Source organism: Pipra filicauda, unplaced genomic scaffold (assembly GCF_003945595.2).
Source record: "Pipra filicauda isolate LSUMZ 115617 unplaced genomic scaffold, ASM394559v2 scaffold433_size896684_pilon, whole genome shotgun sequence".
Lineage (NCBI taxonomy): Eukaryota > Metazoa > Chordata > Aves > Passeriformes > Pipridae > Pipra > Pipra filicauda.
Genome location: NW_024104569.1, coordinates 62,671 through 78,004, shown reverse-complemented (window position 1 = coordinate 78,004; position 15,334 = coordinate 62,671). Strand labels below are relative to the sequence as shown.

The window sequence follows — 15,334 nt, the reverse complement described above, 5'->3', positions numbered from 1 at the left end:
TGTCATTACAACCTAGTTTTTATTGCCCCGTCCAGAACAGCACCTAATCCAGGTGCAATGCCACTCCAACACTCCTCTGCCTCTGGGACATTTCACACTTGATCCCACAGCCAGGGATTGCTCCACAACTGCTTTAGAGAAACCATTACAGAATTTTAATGACTCTTTTAGTCTCATATACTTTCATTTAAAGAATTAGCTTTTCACCAGACCTACACCAGCCCTTTCCTCAGAGTCAGGAAAAGATTTCTGAGTGACCAAAATGAGGAGCTTCAACATCTAATTCTGTATTACAGCACTACTCAACATAGGTGTGTAAAACAAATTCTGCCGAGATCTTCATACTTATACCACAACAAGGTAAAGAAAACGCAAAACCACAAGCATGTCTCAGGAATCCTGCTGCTAGAAAGTCATTACACGCAACCCCACACTGGGTCAAGATAAAAAAAAGCAAACAAAACCCCAAGCAGGCAGTCACTTCTAGTGTGTTCACCTAGTTTTAGGTTTTTTATGTTGCTCTGAATACAACTGGCCACCACATCACCCACAGGAAGTACAAAGCAAGGACCCTTACCAGGCCACTCAAATATCCCACATTCCCACTAGAGTGGCAGTGATAACACCTGCTGGGATGTAACACAGGATCAACTCAGCTTGAAAATCTAAACACCCTTCCAGGACAAAAAGGCAGAATCTATCATTAACTGTATGGAAGGTCATCTTTCCCTAGTAAAAAAGTAAAGTGATATTTATTATTTTATTGTTATTTTGTAGCAGGCTGCCAACCAATTCTTGCCATAAATGAGGCAAGGGGAAAAACACAGCAGCTGAATGGAGAAATGACCAGCTCCCAACCCTGGTGACTCCAAGGAGCCTTGGAAGCAACGACCAGAAAAACCACACTGAGAACAGAATAAAAAGTCACTTAAAAGGCAAATGAGAAACAAACCAAAGTAAAGCACCACAGAATACACTCTCCCCCAGGACTAAAAATGGGCACAATATAGCCCCGAAACAAAAATATTTTCTTTTCTTGTACGAAACAGAATGTGGTACTGCAGTTAGCAAGCACTTACCTTTGGCTCCTGAGGTTATTGGTAACAGTTAAAAAAAAAAGCTCTTACGTTTTTAACCCAAACTGAGCCCTCTGTTAACATCCAGAGGGACCCTGAGGACATGGCAGCCCTGCACAGCCCCAGCCTGGTCACAGGAGTCAGCCCCAAATGACAGGGTTGTACCCAAACCTCTCTGTAGGAAGGCACTCAGCTCATCCAGGCTGGCACCAGGGACATGTCCAACCTCACCATCTCCTGCAGAGAAGGAGGGACTAGCTCCTCGCTGGGGAAGCAGCTCCTTGCTGTACCCCACTGTTATCCAGCACTGGATGGATGCAAGTCCTGAGAGTGGAAAACTCCACTTAACCTCTTGGTTAATAAATTTCTAAGTGATTATAATTTAAACTCTGCTGGAGCACAGATGAGGACTGATGGATTTTTGGGGGTTGGGCTATTTTTTTAAGAAGTCATATATGTTCTCTCATGGGGTTTAACACAAATACAACAATTTCTAGCTCTGTATCTGCAGTGCTACTATCTGAGTGTGACGACCTACACAACGACCTGACCAATACAAGGTTAAATTGTGTGCTTCTCCAAGTTATCACAGAATGGTTGTGGAAAAGACCTCTAAGATCAACAAGTTGAACTGTCAACGCCCCCACCCCCCCACGTTCACCACTAAACAATGTCCCAAAGTGTCACCTTTTTTTTTGAACACTTCCAGGGATGGTGATTCCACCACTGCCCTGGGCAGCCTGTGCCACGGCTTGACCACTGCAGTGGTTTGGTTTAGGTCTCTTCCTGGCAACCACATCGAAACTAAGGAAGTACCCATATCCCAAAATTCCATTCTATTCTTTACGTAAGCAGAAATATAAATAGAAGGGGGGAGGAAGTCGGAAGGTAGATCTCTTCCAGTGGAGTTGGAGAAAGCAAAGCAACCTCTCTGCAGACAGGTTTCTTGTGTGGGAGGTGCAGGCCTGTGAGTTTTTTGAGAGGCTGTTGCTTCTTCCCGATTTGAGGGGAGAGATCCGGTGGTGTGGACTCTACTTTCTTAAGGAGAGTATTAAGATTTTGTTTTGCTAGTTCTTTACTGGCCGCGTATATCTGGTTTTTTCTAGGGTTTTTTTGGGGGGGGGGTGTTGGGATTCTCTTTCTTATATGTATATAGTTTTTGTAACTGTATATAAGTGTGAATATATATACTGCTTTGGTTCTGTTATTTTGGGGTTTTTGGTAGGTTTTTTTTCCCCTCCCTTTCCTTCTCCAGTGTTCATAATAAGGGGGGGGAAGCCTTTTGCTGTGGTCTTGAGCACTTGGCAAGGAGCCAAGTCCAAACTTCCACAACCACCCTTTCAATGAAGAAATTTTCCCTCATACCCAAACTAAACCTCCCCTGGCACTAAGTGAAGCTGTTTCCTCTCATCCTGTCACCTGCTACCTGGGAGAAGAGACTGACACCCACCTAAGTGGCAACTCTCAAGCTCTTTCATGCTTGCTCTCTGACAAACTTGTACCAAAGTTATTCTTTTTATTTTGCTTGTATTTGTATCAGTCTGGCCCTAGGTTTCCTCTCTCAGCTGAGTTGGACACAGATGCCCAGCAGTAACCTTTGCAACAGCATTTCTGTCACATCTCAGAATCTGGACATAACTCATAGATCTGGTCGCAAACTCTGGCAATACAATTTCAAGTCTCTAGTGACATTCATGCAAGGCACACAGGAAATAGACTTCCAATCTGAAAAAAACATTCTCTCTCAGCCCAGTGTTGTAGATTGTTTAGTGATAAGTAAATTCCTGAATTTAGCTATAGTTTTCTCAATATTTACACTCAGCACGCTCTTCATAAAGGCACAGAGAGTTGGGGGATACTGAACAGCAACTCCCCGTACCTGGAAGGCAGTTACAAACTTCTGTGATTTAACAAAGTATAATGGACAGGCTTTGAAAAGCTCATTCTTTGGGAGGAAGCATTTAGCTGACTCTCCCCCCACCACAAATGGCATAATTTAATTACTCCAGGCTAAAACAATCAGCACAGTAACTTTCTGTGACACCAAGATCAAAGGTAGAATAGAAAACCCCCCTGAGATTCTTCCATCTCATAAGGAAAGCAGGTTAAATGACATATAAAGATTGAGGCATAAAGAGTCACAAAGTAAAGGAGAAGGAGCCTGGGGCAGATGTCAGCCAGTCTGACACTGCAGGTGACAAAAGCCCTGCCAGAATGCTGCTCACAGTGCACATCAGACAGGGTTGTCACACACTGTTCCTCTGCAAGAGAAAGGAAGGCAAGAAGAGATGAGCAGCCAGACTCATCTCTTTAGTGCAGACAAGTCTTGCCCTACTTTTGTGTTCTGAAATGCAAAGGAACTTGTTTAACTTCAGCGCCAGATTTCAAGACTTAGTTTCTGAAGCAGTCAAGGTCCAGATGTCAAAGTCCAGCTCAAGTTGTTGCAGGTGCCTAATTTAGAAGAGGGAAGGAGAACTGGATTTTCATTCCCATATTTCATTACAATTAACATGAAACCCAGAATTCATTAATTCGTAAGACCTTGTTTTGCTTTGCGTTTCTCTTTTGCAAAAATTTTAACTGAAGATGGAAGATAATGGCCCCTTCTCCCTAATTTATTCCTGATTTCAGGATTGAGTATTGGCCAGATAACGTGCCCAGACAAAACATTAAGGTAAGCACATGACACAGACTAGAACACTGTCTGGGGAAATCTCTTTTACAGCCAAGCATTTCTCATCGTAATTTTACTCTCTTGTAACACTTCTTGTTCTAGCCAGGTGATCACAAGCAGGGGCATTTCTCTGACTCACAGGCTGAGCCCTGCACACCACCACTGTGGGGTCCTTGAGCACAGCACCAGCATTTCAACTTACCTTTCCCTCCCTCTGCCTCCTCCCCATCCAAACTGGCTTCTCATCTCATTTTTTCTGGTTATTAACTCAGTTTAGCTCCAGTCTCCAGGTTTAGCCTGGCTGCCTCCTGCACGACACGGGGATGCTCAGCCAGGGTAAGCCTGGTGTCCCAGAAGGGAACACCCCGTACAAAACGGTCTGATTCCTATGCAGTGTCCCCAGGGATCAGCCAAAAGGCCACTGAGCATGAGGTGCAGTGGGTAGCTGCAACTGTAAATGCATTCTCACCGTGGGTTTCCTAAGTTCAAGCTATTATTTTGTCTATCTGACAACCCCAGAGCCCTCAGTGATGCCAGACGTCTGCAACACGGCCTCTCCTCTAAGATGCACACGCTGGACCCCCATGAAGGGATGCAGGCAGAATCCTTATTCAGCATTCCTGAGAATTTCCTCTGATGATGCAGAGAGCCTGCTTTTTTCCTTTTCCCTTGACAAGTAACAGGTTTTCCATTATGATGAAAGAATCCTAATTGACACTGATTATGCAAAGCAAAGAACATATTTCAGGCTAATAACACAGCTGGGACTTCACATCTGTACTGCTTTAACACAGAAATTGCAACACAGAACAATCCATTACTGTAAAAACTCAAAGAGATTTATATCACAAACAAATAATCACAGCCAAGGCCATTTCAATTTGTTCCTTTCAGGTTACCTGCAGCTTGATGATTTACTCTTGGGATTCTCTCCCAAGAACAAAGAGAAAGATGGCAGATCTCCAATTCACAGAATTGGGAAGGGAGAGGGAAGAAAAAGAGGGAAAAGAATTATACTGCCCTCCTTCCAGTGATTTAACAGCCACAAAGGTGAGAAACAGTCCAATCTAGTCCTATGAGTGAGATTCCATCCTTCATTCAAAACCATGTCATAAAAAAATGCTTCACGAGCTTCACTTCTCCTTTTACTAGAAGCTTATTAAATTGTTTTTGCTAATGACAAAAGCAGCATGCAAGGATCTCTCACTGCTCAGTTGATGTGCTTGTGCATCTTCTTAATGGCACACACTGCAATGTGAAAAATCTCATTTAACCAGCAAGGAGAGTAAAAATTATCCTCCACTTAAGATTTAATGGCAATATAATGCATATCCAACAGTGTCCCAACAACTGGCTTTCTCTTATAATCTTCAATTGTTTTATTAGTTTTAGTAAACCAATAATTACCCTCTACTCATTTAAAAGCCTTTACTTAGGTACTAAATAAAAGTATGTAAACCTAGCTCAGGTTCTTTGCTACAGAAGTGAACTCTGCAGGGCAGGACTATCTTTTCTGTGTGACCACAACGTGCTGTCACTCCACACTGCAGAAGTCAAGAAAATTCAACTTCATTATTGAAAAGCACAGTGGGTATTTTTATACTATTTTGACAGCAGAGCTGCACATTTAAAAATCCAGAGCAATTTCACAATAATCACTAAAAGAAAACATACTTCAGCTCTGTAGTGTGGCTGAGTAACTCCCTACTTGAAGTTTAAGGCTTTTACAGAAAAGGACCAAGCCACAGAGTCTTTGAGGTGGGAAGGGGCTTGGGAAGATCACCCAGTCCAATCCCTCTGTTCAAAGCAGAGCAGATCAGGCTGCTCAGAACCTGGTTTGACCAGCTCCAAGCATGGACAAAGATATTACTATATGACATTTATAATAATCCCCCCCCCATTTAATACAAATGTAACAAAAGAACAATGTAAATTCTCAATAAATAAGGTTCTCAGCAGTAAGAACCCCCTTTTTTTGAGCAAAGGAAGCAGAAAAAACACTTTATTTCTGACTGACGAGGCCGAACACGGGCAGGAACTGCAGAGGAGCAGACAGGTTGCTGTGGTCCCTCGGCTGCATAGACTGGATGATCGGGTGCCACGTGGGGCCACGGCAGCAGTCACAGTTTGGAGAAGCCTTTAAAAGCCTGGACAGCACTGAGAGGCTGAAAGCAAAAGCATCCCTAGTCCTGTGCCATTTCCTGATGCCCTCCTCATGTTGGAAATACCCAACAAAGCAATCCCACAGAGTGACTGCAAAGTCAGTGCAAGGGAAGCTGTGGAGAGGTCCAGCCATGGCGAGTGGATACTTTTTGGAGACTTTAAGCAACGTATGATGAGGACCAAAGGTCCACAGGCCACTGTAGTGGCTTCTCAGCTGACTATAGAACACAGTCTTTACCCCATGTCTGCAGCCCCAGTCTCTGCACCTGCTCCACCAGAGACCCACACACCCAGGTTATCCCACAGCTGCTCCTGAGGTCAAACTCCACGTCACCTCCAACTCTGAGGGGACACATAAGCACAGTCTGTGCTTTGCAGATGGAGCAGCTGAGAGCAAAGCATGATTTCCCCTGCACGACCATCTCCTTAGCCTAAATCAATGCTTCCTCACTCTAGGATCCACAGCCTCCAAGGTCCAAAGTGAGAGCAAGAAAAAGAACCTGGAAAAGGTTAAAGGTGTCCATGAGAACGACACGCAGATAAATGAAGTGGAAGAGACAGAAAAGCACTGAACTGGCTCCACTATTTCAGACCCCAGAGCTGACAAAGAATAGGATAAAGCATCCTTTATATTTATTTCAGTCTGGCAAGCTCCAAAGAAAGTAACACCAGCTCAAATGCCTGCAAATAGAGTACAAAGGAAAGCTGCAGTAAAAGGAACTAATATTAGTTTTCCAACAAACCTTCAGTTAATTCCTTGTATCTGTAGCAGCCGTTTCATCTCTCCTGTTATCTGTAATTGTACTTTCATCCAATCCATCATCACTAGATGTGAAAACAAGGACGTTTTGCAAGCACTCAGGTTATTATTTGGGACAACAGTTATAAATCACAACACAATCCTTGTGACTGACTGCTCAATCTTCATTCTGAAGAGAAAACATATCACACTTCATAATTGCATTGCTCTGCCAGCAATGATTTTAAAGAAATTTTTAAGGAATTGGAAGCTCAAGCTGAACATAAAACAGGTAACCTTTTCAGAATCAGACCATTAACCTCAAATATGCATTCAGATTGATGCTGTGAAAATAAACATTTTCCCTCCCTTAGGTGACAGCTTTCAATTCTGAAGCAAACTAAGAGAGAATTGGGTCTATCATTACATGAAATGCAACTGGCAACTAGCACTTTCAAATATAAATGTATAGCTAGGAGGAATAATTATAAACCATGTTACTTGCACAGGAGATGTCTGAATATTTGTGTTTAAAATGTTATTGCATAAAACAGCACATATGATAGCCACTGTCTCAATAATTACTGGTTTCCATGAAATTTCTGAATCATTAGTCCATATTATTCTTTTATTGATGGAGAAATCTCGGTGCATACAATGCATGCTTGCTGGTAAAGCTGTATTATTGAGAAAGGATGACTGGAGGGATTATATAAAAAAAGCCACTACAGAAATTTACACGCTATTAAGAAAAATGCAAAGAATTTTCACTGTAGAAAAAAAAACTAAAAGAAAATATCATTACAAGATTATTTCAGATAATAAATGACTCTTGTAATGAATTTAGAATTCTGAGCTCTTACAATCATAAGAGTATCAAAATCACCATATGCAATGAAAGCATATTTTAGTTATATCATTGCAATCCAATCAATCACGGGTTGTGGATAAATAATTTTTGTTTGGTTTGAGTTTTTTCAGATATATTACGATATATTGGCTTCAGTGAGCTTTAACTGCTGCCAAGGTCAGGTCACAAGGAGATGAACAAGACACCTTTTCAGAGCCTTTTACAGGTAAAGTGAGAACCTGAGTTAGCATCAATCAATAAACAATAAAATAGGAACACTAGTACATCTCCAGATTCCCTGGGATACTCGGTGCTTCCTTGGCAGCACACTGCTCAGTGTCAGCAGATACCACGAGCCCTCTCAAAAAAGAAAAGTAACAAACAAAAAAACCCCAAGCGCGTGCACACCTGAATTGCAGTAAAGTCTGATCATGCCTTGATGCTCCAGCCCAGCGTGCTCCACTCTGTGAGTGACCAGTGGACACCAACTCATCGGTGCCCATCCATTGTGACACCAGCTGGCCACACAGTCCCCACCCATGCCCACCTGTGGCACTGAGGTTGCCTTCTGCACATGATGAGCAACCCCTCAAAACACATGGCAATTGTCATCACACGAAGTTACAGCTCCAAAGGTACCTTAAACCACGTTAATCCTGCTCATAGACAAACAAAGGCTACTTAGGAGATGCTGAAAGCCGAGGTGTCATCCCCCCATATCCAAATCTGGCATTCATAAATATATGCAAAGCCTGCACCCAGCAATGTCTCCTCACCTGCCCCGCTCAGGAGTGATAGTTCTCCTCAGAAAACCCAAACAGGGAGGCTGAAGCTGCTGGTAATTTCTAGGTTAAGCCAAGCACACGGCCCAGTGCCCACAGCCCAGCTGTCCCTCCCACCACGAGCTGTGGGACCATCCCGCCTCAATCCTCGGCCTTCCTGCACACAACCCACAGAGACACACTCAGAGGGACCAGCCCTGATCTCCAGCTTCCCTTGGCTGAAGCTGGGCTCTCAGAATGGCCATGCTCTGGTCGGGTTTTATCACGGACGGTGGCAGAGGAAAAACCACACCTGTCGAGCAAAATAATTGTTCAGCGGTGGTTTTTAACTGAAAAGCTCGTTTGTTCTAATGGTCAGGAAGAATCTTGTGGTTTGTTCACTGCAAGATGCACAGTTACAGAATCACAGGATGGCTTGAGTTGGAAGGGACCACGAAGACTATCTCGTTCCAACCCCCTGCCATGGGCAGGGTCACCTTCCACCAGACCAGGCTGCCCCAAGCCCCCCCCAACCTGGCCTTGTGACAAAACTACCAGACTAAAACTAGAAACAAATGGAAAATTCAAGCTAATCTGTCCAGGTTTCTGGTCACAGATTATTTCTTCTTCACAGAGTATTTCCTCTTCTCTGCCTGCCCAGATATGTGAGTGCAACTCCTACAGCCCTATTTTCCCAACCCAGTATCTACAAAAAAACATTCTTTACCTGAAGAGATCCCTCTTCCTCCTCACAGAGCAGCCAGTTTGGGATTCTCAGATGTTTTTAAATGACGTGTACAGAACTGTAAGATTACTAAAACGTGTACTGGGTAGTCACCAAATTAAACTTGTCAATGCAAAAAGAGCCGAGGATTGACATGCAATGTTTGTTACCCTAAGCCAGTCACACATTCTTTGTATCAAATGCAACTCCTTGTGGAAGATTAATGGAAGTAGTAGTTACTTAATGGAACGTAGTAGTCTTTAGCTGGGCATCTTGTGCTCTATGCCTTTCTCAACATAAACCTGCTACATGGCACATTGCCTTTTTGTGTACGTAGAATTTAAACTGTAATTACATTTAACAACTGTATCAGGGGTTAATTATGCTGATACTTTTGGTCTGTGTTTGGCCTGGCCACCTGTGAAAGTTTTACTCTTTCCCTGCCAAGTTATGGGAAAGCAACATAAAATTCCAACCCACTCAGAGATCTGCTGGAAATACAGATGATAACGTTAAATTAAATTGCTGGGTTGTGGCATTTGAAAAAAAATAAATTTTTAAACAACGACAAGAAAAAACAACTAACCAAACAAAAATCACCTGAAAAGCAGATTGTAGGGTTCATAATGACTGCATCTGAAGTGGCAAAGGTTGTGAAATCAAGCAGTTTTGGTGTTCAAAGAGAATGCAAACGAATCTATTAAGAGACACCACCATCTGGGCATCAGGGACCAGGCACAGTGGGGCAGGAGCTGCTGCTCTCCCCAGGGACAGACACCACGCTGCAAACCCATTATCACTTAGATCACACCATGACATTTTAGAGACAGATAAAACACTAGAAAGCCCTGCCCTCCGGAATCACAGCCCAAGAGGACACAGCAAAGCCGCGCAAGCAGAACTTGAACCAGCCTTTCTGAGAGATCCCAAACATACCCCAAACACACTGCACCCCATCCCCTCGGCAAAGGGGCTGCAGCCAGCACCGAGGACACAGTCAGGACACTAATTTCTGCCACACAAAGAGCCTGGGCTGTCCTGGGAGGGAAGCACAGATCCACAAGGATAGCGCTGGGCCTCCCTGGGGTGTGGCAGGAAAAGCAGGGAGTGAGGGATCTAGAAATTTATTCCAGCTTGAATTTTTTTCCCTATGTCTAATTTTTCCTTGTTCAATGAAAGAAGGAGACCAGTAAGTAGGGAACTCTCTAGAACAAGCAGATGATGCTTGGAAACAGTACAAAAAGTTAATAACTGTGAGTTATAACAGGATATTGAACTGAGGAAAGGGAAGGCCAAGCTGTGACTCACATAGGAGCATTAGTAGGTAAGAACCAACAACAACATGAAATACTCTGCTCCTGTTTAACCTTCTTTGATGATCTTTATTTTCCCTTGCAAAATGGCTGCAGAAATTAGTACCTGATTTTGCCTATGGGTGGCACTTTGCACCCTTTCAGAGCTGCAGTCACCCCAGGGTGGCACCAGCTAGTGAGCACTAAATATAATTTTTTTCATTGCATTTTCATTAGATACGAATCCATATTCCACCTGACATTGCACCATAAGATGGGTATCAGCAACAAGCGTTCCAGAGGTCAGCAAGCAATGGGAAGAAATGCCTGTAAACATTTAACACCAAGAAAAAAAACAGTCTTGCTTCTCCCTCTGATGCCAACTGCAGGCAGGAGGGATGGCTGGCAGCACCAAGAATTGTGCTTAACTGGGCACCCCCTGTTACTGCAGCTGAGCAAATGACTGCCTCCTCCTCAGACCTACCAGCACTGCCTTTGTGATCAGAGACAAGAAGAAACCTCAAACTGACACATTTTATCTCAAAACTGGGGCAGGTTGAACGCTCGCATTTTAACGACTGAGGATCTGAGCTGAGCTACGGTGACTTACTGTTCTGGCACATTTTGACTGCAAAGAGTTGCATTCCTGCATTCTTACTAGGTTAAAATTCTTATTTTGGTTTAGTGCACCCCTTAATTTAGGACAAATGAAAAAAAAAAAGAGAAAAAAAAATTAAACACCCCTATTCCCCCCACAACTTCAATAGAAACATATCAAAGGCCAGTACTGGTTCCTTCACTACTCCCAAGTCAATTAACATTTTCAGGCTACCTGAGAACAGGTCCAGGCTCTAAGAGCACAAATGGATTCTGTATCTTGCACTGCAGAAGCTGCATTTAATTCTCTTTTCTCACTTGACTCAGAGGTTTAAATTGCGGGGGATGGTGGTGGTGGTGCAAATAACTCTGAGAGATTTTTCAAATGTTCAGCTTTCCAATAAAAACGGAAATTTCTTTTAAAGGACTTAACACAGCGAAGTCTCATTAAGCAAAAATAAAACTCCCACAAGCAGCACTCATCCAGAATCAAATAAGAATTAACACTTCACTATTCCTAAACCAGATTTACTTTGCAGGCAAGGGATAAGGGAGCAGATCCGATTAGGCAAGACAACAAAACAAGATGGCTTGGCAGAAAGGTATTCATAAATAATTCAGGCCCTAATCTTTGGCTATTAAACCATAAAGGGTAATGGTAAAATTGGTTTAATGATTTTGCACCTGTCACGCAACCATTTACATGCATTTCTTAGATGAACAAACTGCTGAAGTTGTTTATATCAGAAAACATGTCTGGCTATGCTCATTAGTTATAAAACCAAAACCCCATTTTATATGAGCATTCACCTCATTTGTCACCACCAGAATAAATCTGTGTGCTGGGTTCATTGCTGCTGTTAGTGTGGTTTAAATACTGCGTGTGCATGTGCATCTATACACTTATTTGATACATACACATTGCCCCAGTCTGACATAAATCAACTCCCAAACTCGTCCCAGCACATAGTTTACTTCAGCACAGTCCCATCACTGATTTCCCACCTTGCCAACACTTGTGCAGCACAAAATGATGAACAGAGACACTGAAATTGGTAAAACTCTTGAGGACTGCAGGACTCAGGCTGAGTTTTAATTAGCTTGTTTTTGTTTGTTTATTTTTACAGAACAACATGATGAATTTTTCTTTTGTCTTTTAATATCAAGGAAGAAACAGGCTAGTACTCATATTCACTATGGGTAATTATCTCCAAAGGCTGAGCTCCTCTTCCTGCATAATGCTTTCAAAGGGAGACAGGCAAATTACAGCAGATAGGATCAGTACCATTCACAATGCCATATTTTGCAGAAGCTATTTATTCTTTGCTTTGTCCCTAACAATGCTTTAAACCAATTGCTGATTTGTTTGGATAATTAACATCCAAAATCCAATTTTTCACAGCTGAACTGAAGTGAGTTTGAGTCCCAGAGAATGCAGCTATTCATCAGCAGACAGCCCTCACCGGGCAGACATTGCAGACAATGTAATTACCAAGCTTGGAAGGGATGTAATGTACACCCCCAAAGAAAGTATTAATAGTGGGATGAGCAGTGAAGGATAAACAAGAAAGCAGTATTTTATCATTGCATGAAAAAACAGTACTCTTGCAAGATCTAATTGCCTAGCTGTGTTGAGAAACAGTTAAGTACTTGAGTGGAAAACTCATGAAGGCAGCTGGGTCATCCAGAGCTTAATAAAACCACGAGAACTCTGGTATCCTCAAGTGGCATCACTAGTCCACTCACTCAGGTCAGTCTAATTTTCGTTATTATTATTATTACAAGTCATCATGGCTGGGCTTCGTGAACGAAGATTTGGGGAGGGCTCTACCCACGTTTGTTACAAACACGCTGGTGGCTAAAGAGGCCAATTCAAGACAGGCACGTCTGGTTGCAAAAGGCACAGCAGAAAGACTCCTTAGGTGGTAAATTCTGCAGGGCATGATTCTTTCTGTGTTGTCTTTTCTCCTCAAGGGTGATCCTGCGTGTGTTCTCAAAGGAGACAGCTGCGTTATAGATGGTGTGTCTCCAGACCTCCTGACTGGAGGCCAGAGTAGACCAGTTATGGTGATCAATATGGCCAAGGCTGAGATGTTGTTTCAGGGAGTCCTTGTATCTTCTCTTCGGGGCTCCTCTCTTGCGGCAGCCAGTGGCAAGTTCCCCATAAAGCAAGATCTTAGGGAGGGGGTGGTTGGTCCTTCATCCTGGAGACGTGCCCTGCCCAGCACAGCTGTGTTCTCAGCAACGTGGCCTCAATACTTGTGATTGCTGCTTGTTGTAGAACAGATGGATTGGTCACATCATCTGACCAGTGGATGTTTAGGATTGTTCGGAGGCAGCGTTGATGGAAGCGTTCCAGGAGTCGCAGGTGGTGGCTGTAGATGACCCATTACATAAGAGAGTAGACAGCACAATGGCTCTGTAAACACTGATCTTGGTACTTTTCTTCAAGTGTTTATTTTGCCAAACTCTTTTATGGAGTTTTCCGAAAGCACTGTATGCCTTTGCTAACCTGTTGTCTGTCTCCCCGTCAATCTCACCATCCGAGGAGATGAGGCTGCCCAGGTAATTAAACTGCTGGACTGATTTGAGCTCTGATTGACCAATGGTGATATGGGGATGAAGGAAGACTTCCTGAGGTGCAGGTTGATAGAGAACTTCTGTCTTCTTTAGACTGACTTCCAGCCCAAAGAGCTCAGCAGTGTCTGCAAAGCAGGATGTTAAACGCTGCAGAGCTGCTTCTGTGTGGGCAACAAGGGCGGTGTCATCAGCATAAAGCAGCTCCTGGACAAGATGGTTTAAGGTCTTGGTGTGGGCCTTCAGTCACCTTGGGTTGAAAAGGCTTCCATCAGTGCGATATCTGCGGATAGTGGACGTCCTGAGCGTCGCTCTGCCCTAATCGCCCATGAACTGTCACGTCTCAACATCGACATTGCTGCTCTCAGTGAAGTTCATCTCCATGAGGCAGCCTCAGAGAACATGGTGCCGGTTACACACTCGTCTGGTCAGGTAAACCCAGAACCAAAAGGCATCTCTCAGGAGTTGGCTTCATGATCAAAAACTCCATTGTCCCTAAACTCGAAAATCTGCCGACAGGTCACTCTTACAGCATTATCTCCCTACACCTTCCACTACACAACAATCAAAACGTTGTCCTCTTTAGTATATATGCCCCAACTCTCCAAGCTGACCCTGCCGAAAAAGATAAATTTTACACTGACCTGCGCCACCTTACCTAAAAGGTTCCTGCAGAGGATAAGATCATTATCCTTGGTGATTTCAACGCCAGAGTAGGAAAGAACTTAGAAGCCTGGAAAGAAGTATTAGGCAAGCATGGTGTTGGAAACTGCAACAATAATGGTCGCCTTCTGCTAGAATTCTGTGTGGAGCAACAGTTCACCATCACTAATACTATCTTTCAGCAGAAAAACAGTCTGAAGACAACCTGGATGCACCCCAGATCTAAGCATTGGCACCTCATTGATTATGTCTTGGTGTGACAGAGAGATGTCTGTGATGTCCACCACACCCGCGTGATGCCCAGTGCAGAATGCCAAACAGACCATCGGCTGGTGCGCTGTAAACTTAACTTTAAACCTAAGTTGAAACCCAAAAGGGGCAGTATCCCAAGGAGGAGACTCCAAGTTAACAATCTCCAATCAGCCACAGTGAGAGACAGATTCCAGGCAAATCTTCAAACTAGGCTCGAAAACCATTGCATAGATTCTATAGATCCCTCTCCTGAAGCACTTTGGCACCATATTAAAAACAGCATCCAGCAGTCCTCTGAAGAATCCTTAGGGTTCTCCTTCAAGAAGAACAAGGACTGGTTTGACAAAAACAACAAAGAGATCCAGGAATCATTGAGGGAGAAGAGATCTGCTCACCAAGCACACCTTGCACTGCCTTCCTGTCACATAAGAAAAGCATTATTAAAAGTAAACTTATGGCAAAGGTATCGTTACCTCATCTCTGCAAACAATATATTGGAATTCTTCGTATGTTTTGACTTCATTCATCAAAATTTTAATCCATAAACTCGGGTGGATCTGGCAGCACAAACCTGTTTTGGGCTAACTCAATCATGCCATTTGCAGCCACTATCCTGTAGTAACTTCTTGCTAGCCCTGCTGCTGGAAAAACACTTCAACTACTGCAGGTCCTGTTAAAGATACTCCTTTTTGTTGAAGGGAAACTTCCTTTACATTAAAGAGGATTGATGGTCACACCTGCTGCACTTCACATGTTCAATATGCTTCCATTTTCCCCCCTAATTATGATTTTCAGTGTTATAGGGAACTACTTCACATGTAGCAAGGGACCTGTCTGTACCCATCAGAGGAATTATTCACCTACCAGTAGATGCAATGTCTTCTTTCTGCCTCCCTTACTGCTGAAAATATGTTGGTTAAGTTGGTGGCATCTTAAACTTGTGTTCTTGGTCCTCACTTTCCTTTT

The 15,334-nt window shown here is 43.3% G+C and overlaps 1 protein-coding gene across 9 annotated transcripts in view; it reads right to left on the bottom strand.

Moving 5' to 3' along the window:
* The window catches only part of FGD3 (FYVE, RhoGEF and PH domain containing 3), a 108,671-nt gene that overhangs the window by 57,229 nt on the left and 36,108 nt on the right, over window positions 1-15,334 (bottom strand). Inside the window, exon 1 of one of the 9 annotated variants that reach the window (XM_039385772.1) lies at window positions 6,657-6,752. The exons of the other annotated variants lie outside the window; for them this stretch is intronic. The gene's annotated coding sequence lies outside the window, so the exon portion shown is untranslated. Of the gene's footprint in view, window positions 1-6,656; window positions 6,753-15,334 lie in introns of those variants that run through there. 9 annotated transcript variants of the gene reach the window in all.